Below are 6,607 nucleotides of genomic sequence, written 5' to 3'. Positions count from 1 at the left end.
CGTGAGCTACAGCTCACTTCATCGGATGCATTATCCATACTGTGATACAGAAGGGCCAGTGAGCAGGAGGAGAGTGCTAGAGGGGAAATATATAAACTCAAGGCTAATTAAGGCGTGGTTCCCTGTAGACTAGGGAAGGTGGCTGCAGGTTAATTGGAGCACCTGCAGTAAATTAAGGCCCTGTTAGGAACCTAATAAAACCCCCTGCATCAGGCAGACAGAGGAGGAGGAGGAGGAAGAAGAAGAAGAAGAAGAAGAAGAAGAAGAAGAAGAAGAAGAAGAAGAAGAAGAAGAAGAAGAAGAAGAAGAAGAAGAAGAAGAAGAAAGGACTGGAGTGGGTATTGAGAGATTTGGAAGACCTGAGACTTGGAGTAATGGAGACCCTGCCCCAGCAGGACAGGGAGACTTCCTTCCCCACAGCATCCAAGGACCAAGGGTGGCCCCACCTAAGGGGATGAGGGTAAGAAACCCACAGGGATTGAGATGGCTGGGACTCGGAGCGAAAAGCAAACCCAGACCCCTTCCTTGCTTCCCTCCTCTATACCTTCCTAGGCTAGTAGCGGGACCCTTGGCACCCAAGAGCAGGGGTAAAGGGTGGTATCTTAGCTCCCCACCAAGAAAAGCGCAGGACCGACCAGACTAAAATTGGCCATCTTGCCACAGCATCTAAACTAATAGTAAGTAATAATCCACATGTAGGACTAGTGGCTATTAGGATTGGTAGAACCAATCTATAGGTGATAACCAATAAGAACCAACCTGAAACTCTACTCCAAGCTGATACATAAAGCAGTTCCAGATTTTAGCCAGGACAACAAGCAGTAGTGCCAAATTCCCAACAAATATACTGTTTTTGTGGTACTTCTGGTTCAGCCAGAAGTAGGAAGAACCAGGAATACAGAAAAGCCTCTTCTCAGGAAATTTCTAGTCCTGTTTTATAGGCTTAAGTGGTTTAAAGAAATATATTTGATTTTTAGACAAACCTTTTGATGTTTGTCAGTAACCACTATTGCAATTGCTTTCTTTCTGGAGCTACCATTATCTGGGACACCTTACTCTGCCCATGTAGGTGATCAATTCAAGACATCAGTTCTAAATTAGGAGAACAAGGCTGCAATCAGATTTTAAATTTATCCTACTCTCTCAATCTGAAAATCATGGGCCCAATTAATCTCTGGTGTAACTCTATTCAAGTTGTTTGGTGCTTTATTTCAAAATTTTATTTACCTTCATAGCATCCCTAATAATTCAGCTACATAAAGGACCAAACTCATCCATGGTGTCACTCGGCTGAGATCATGGCTTACCAGAGATGGCTTTGCTCCTGTATCTTTTTCTTTCTTCAAGTCCTTCCCCAATGCCATCAAATGCATATCCAGAGATAAGTAAAAGGATAGCCTTTGTGATGCAGTCATTGATTGAAAAATGGAATGTATTCAGGCCCTACTGGCAGAAGTGAGATGCAAGCTCCCTGCCTCAGGAAACAAGAGTAGCAACACTGCTGTTGAGTCAAGAACAACATTTTCAGACCTATTTGGTGTGGTGGCTTTGATGATTTCTTCAGACTCTGTAAGTAGACTGACAAATTGACTTTCAAGTGAAAGGTCATTTAAAAGATTTGAGGATAAAGGCATCTGGATTTACAATTAAAGCGCTTCAGAAGGTCAGTTTACAGCTCTACTGGGCTTATTGCGTAGGAGGTACTATCATATAATTTGGCAGCTTCTCCTGCTTTCTGATCGGGATAGTAGAAAAATAAAAATTCCTTGTGGTTTTTTTTTTTTCCTCTTTAAACACAGTGAAGAGTGGTGGTGCTTTGGCAAGTTCAATACAAAGAAATATTGTGCTGGCATTCTCATGGTGTAGATGACCTCAGGACTGAACTGTACAAGGGAAAAATAGGTCTCTGACTGGAATGAACATTTTCTTGAATCAGCTATATAGAGAGAGGTATGTAGAACACATACACTCTATGTATACAGTAGACTCGCACGCTGTGCCTGACTCATCTCACTCCACTTCACTAAAGAAGTCCCTGGACTTAGATTTATTTTGGTGTATTATGTTGTACATCCTTTTGTCCTATTCTCATCACTTTTCGCTTCCCCTGAATTCCAGAGCCCATGGAAATTCACAAGCACTGCTGCTTCACCCACTGGCAAAAGAACACTCAGTAGCACAGAGGGTTAGGGCTAGGGTTAGCATTAGGGTTGGGGTTGAGATTATCCCACACAGCCCTCCACGTGGCTCCAGCAGGTGGTTCCACTTTCAGGTATTTATGCAAGGATATTTATGGGTCATTTTCCCCATTTCTTCTCTTACTCCCAGGAACCAGGATGAAAACTGTAACTAAGTTCTGGTATACATTACAAAATTACTTTGATATAACTATGTTGCTCAGGGGTGTGAATAATTCACACCTTGGAGTGATGTAGTTACACCAACCAAAGCACCAGTGTAGATAGCGCTATGTCAGCAGGAGAGCTGCTACTGCCTCTCATGGAAGTGGAGTTAAGCTGACAGGAGAGCTCTCTCCCATTGACTTAGAGTGTCTTCACCAGAAGCGCTTCAGTGACACAGCTGCATCAGTGCAGCTGTACCTCTGTATATTTGTAGTGTAGACCTGTGTGACGAAGTGGGGAATTTTTTTAATGTTTTGTATGACTACTGTGTGTGCCTCAATTTCCCCTTTTGAGCTGTATGTTTAACTAGGTGATGGGAAAGGGTGTTTATTGTTGCAGAGGACTAGGTGTGACCCCACCTAGCAGCCTGGACACTTTGTAACTTAGCAACTGATGACCTGAAGGTCTACCCCAACTTGGAAGCCAGCCGGTTTTGGCCAGTGGGAGAACAAAAGGCTGAAGAGAGAGCCACCAAGTGATCTATTTGCCCAGAAAAGAAGACAAGGATGGAGGAGGGGTTTTTGGGGAGGTGATATAGTGTGGTCGGCTGGAAGGAGGAATGCTTCTGGACTGGGGACAAAGAAGGGTCTGGGCCCACTTGGGACAGACCCAGTTGGACTGTATTGTAACTTTCTATTCTCAAGGCTATCCAAGAACTTTCTATGCTGTGTTTCAGACTTCCAATAAACCCTTCTGTTTTACAATGCTGGCCAAGAGTCACTCCAGTCTAAAGAGGTCAGGGGTATGGAAGCCTCCCAGAGTGGAATCACTGAGGGGAGCTCATGGAGCGAGGCGGGCATGTTGCAGGCTCAGAGGTGCTGTCCCAGGAGGCAGTGGTGTCAAAGAGTTTACCCCAGAGAGAGTGTAAAGGATTATCACTCTAAAGGGGGTCTTCCCAGGAACCATTACAGAGCCATGGGAGAGCACCAGACCTGTGGTTCCATGACAACTTACCCCCCCCATTCCTATTCATAAATACACCTCAGGAAAACAAAACTAAGAAACAAGCAACAACCTTATGAAATGTAGTACTAAACTGAGATTATTCCTTATCAAGACTGATGTGATTTTCCCTTTTCCCATCCCTTCAATAGGCTTTGTACAATGTTTGCTTCTGGTATCAGATTCACATTTGGGTTCACTCTAGAAATAATATAGTAATTTCTAAGCAGTTGCTTTATTAAAAGACAAAACAAAACAATGAAGTCAAAAATATCATGAAGTGCTTTTCTCCACAGCTCAACTATAGAATGTTTCAGCATTTCCTTTCCCACCTAGAAGATTATTTTTGGTTCCCATTCAGTGGTTTTTAAACATAAAACATTCTTAGAAGAGATTTCATTATATAAATTAATAAGTTTACCCTTTCTGAGACTGTTGTGAAGGATGCAGTACATGGGGGCACCCAAGTATGGCCCAGAGGGTAAAGTGCTATCTACAGATATTCTTCTGCAGTCCTCTGTATCTTAATTTAAGAATCAGGACAAAGTTGATGAACAGTATGTTGCTATTGCTGGTGAATTCGGCTAGCAAGTAGTACTTTCTCTTCATCCGTCACAGAAGGGACGTTTTGTGCCCAAGACCTACCCTGGGGACTCAGGAGACCTGGGGTCAAGATCCAGCTCCCTGTCTGAGCTTGAGCAAGTCACAAGTCTGTGCCCATCAGTTCTTCAGCTGTAAAACAGGGATGATAATCCTTCCTTTCCTCTCTCTGTCTTGCCTCTATTGACATTTAACTCAATTCAAAGGTAGAGCTGGGTGACATTTTTCAAATTTTGACTAAGGAAACGGGGAAAAATAATTGTGAAAGTTTTCACTACTCCCTCCCTCCCTTTTTATGACAAGTTACAATTTAGTGGAAACATTCTCACATTCAATAAAGCAAAGGGGATAATAAATATGAACAATTTGTAAACAAAGTTCCTGTTTTGTTAGTCAACTTCTTAAAATCTTGGCCAGCTCTACCCTTATATGGAAGTGAGGCTCACAAAAACTATATCTCAGAGGTTCTCAGCCGGGGTATGCGTACCCCTGGGAGTACACAGCGGTCTTCCAGGGGGTACGTCAACTCATCTAGATATTTGCTTAGTTTTACAACAGGCTACATAAAAAGCACTAGTGAAGTCAGTACAAACTAAAATTTCATACAGATAATGACATGTTTATACTGTTGTATATACTATCGCAGTGTTTCTCAACCTGTGGGTCGCGATTTATTTTAGACTTATATGGTAAACATTTTTGTATTTTTATGTCGGATTTTGTAAGCAAGTAGTTTTTAAGTGAGGTGAAACTTGGGCTACGCAAGACAAATCAGACTCCTGAAAGGGGTACAATCGTCTGGAAAGGTTGAGAACCACTGCTATAGCTCACAACATGCAATGCATTAAGCTAGTAAGAGTACAATGGAGAGTTTGATGCTGTAATCACCATGAGTTGCACTTCCGCTTTAAAGAACAGATCACGTGCGGGGGTTGCATGATGGCTGAAAGCCACAGTTGGCTCACCCTGTCTTTGTACTGCAATACACTCCATTTTATGCACATAGTATGAATGAGGCCTTTGGCTGAGTAAAGTTTTGGCACCAGTAAAGAATATATTTTCCCTCCTCCTCTCATGGAGAAGTCCCAGTCAGATGAATGATATTTCCAGGCACATACTGAATGGGACATACAGAAGACAGTCCTTAAAAACACAAGCAACTTCACTTTGGTGGATACTGAATGGTGACTGCTTTGCCTTGCACACTCCTATCTGACAGCCTATCATACACAAAGGCTAGGACAAGCCCATGTTTCTCAGGAAGCTGCTACATAAATATTACTTTTCTGTTCTAATCCAACATCCCTGGGAAAAGGATGCTGTCAATCACATTTGTGCAACTCCTACTGAAAATCTTACCAATGGTAAGCCAACACTATTCTTAAACTAATGTGCTCAGTAGCAGGATGCAAACAAGTAAAGATCTCCTAGCAACTTGTTTTAGTTCTCCTTGGCAAGATGTTTTCAAGGCAAAAGGTATGGTCTGTATGAATGCAGAAACGAAGGCCAGAACCTCAGCTGATGTAAGTTGGCATAGCTTCCTTGTTGTCAGTGGACCTATGCAGCTTTACACCAGCTGAGGCTCTGGGCCTCAAGGGTTTTAAGACAGATTTTCCCCTCCACATTTGACTATTCAGAACTTTTAAAATCCCAACTATTATACAATGAAATCGGACATTATTTAAAAACACTATCATTGTTACCAGTTAAAAAAAAACATTAATCACTGTGGTTTATAATTTAAAAAAATCACCCTTAAGAAGTTTAGGATTAAAATCAGTTCCCATATTATTTTCTCTTTCTCGTACACACTTGCAATGATTTCCCATTGTAATATCATGTGGCTGCCTCCCACATACTCCTTCATGGTCACAGGTCAGTCTGCAGCACTGTGCCTCTGTTTCCCCCTTTTCAGGGCCCTTTGAACTCACAGTTCAAAGGTGGTTCAGACAATCCCTACAAGGATATCCATTTATTTAGTCCTCCAATACATACTGGCTCTCTGGCCCCAAGCAGGTCAGTGTCTCTCTCCTGTTTAACCCAAAATAACACAAAGTCACAGTGTCTTCATTCCAGCTGGCCTTTCCAGTCTCATCCCTGCTTGGATAGGGATCATCCAAGCCTCCCTGCTTGGAGAGCTTCCTCCCACTCTCTCCTGCCTCTTTAGCTTTTCCCCTGCTGACCTAGGGCCCTGCATGAACCTCCTTGCTCTCTACAGACTTAACTATAGTCTCCTGGGGCGTCACCCTTCACTGCATCTTCCTGCTCTTTTTATCTTGAATTGCCTGATTCATCCCAGGTGTGTGACTCATTCTGTAATCCAGGCTCCGGGGAAAGCCACTCTGATTCACCTATCAATGAATTCTCCTTGCTCATGAAGACTGGGCTACACACGCTTGGCTAGTCACTATGGAAGTTGCTCATGAGTGCCGGCAATGCACGCTCATTGGTTATTATAGGGTTGCCAGTGACTCTGAGCATTGATTTTTGCTTGTGTGTAAGTGGGTTCAAAAAGAATTAGTTAAATTCATGGAAAGTAGATCGATTAATGGCTATTACCAAGATTGTGAGGAACGCAACCACATGCTCTGGTTGACCCTAAACCTCTGACTATCAGAACCTGGGACTGGACAACAGGAGAAGGATCAGTCAAAAATTTGCCC

At 42.8% G+C, this 6,607-nt stretch overlaps 1 long non-coding RNA gene across 1 annotated transcript; it reads left to right on the top strand.

Moving 5' to 3' along the window:
* Nucleotides 1–405: 405 nt before the first annotated feature.
* Nucleotides 406–2,940, top strand: LOC122459117. The gene is made up of 3 exons (XR_006279584.1): nt 406–460; nt 1,800–1,950; nt 2,742–2,940. It is a non-coding gene; the product is annotated as an uncharacterized LOC122459117 (long non-coding RNA).
* The last annotated feature ends 3,667 nt before the right edge of the window (nt 2,941–6,607 follow it).

This window comes from Dermochelys coriacea, chromosome 3 (genome assembly GCF_009764565.3).
Source record: "Dermochelys coriacea isolate rDerCor1 chromosome 3, rDerCor1.pri.v4, whole genome shotgun sequence".
Taxonomy (NCBI): Eukaryota; Metazoa; Chordata; order Testudines; family Dermochelyidae; genus Dermochelys; species Dermochelys coriacea.
This window is presented reverse-complemented; position numbering and strand designations above follow the sequence as displayed.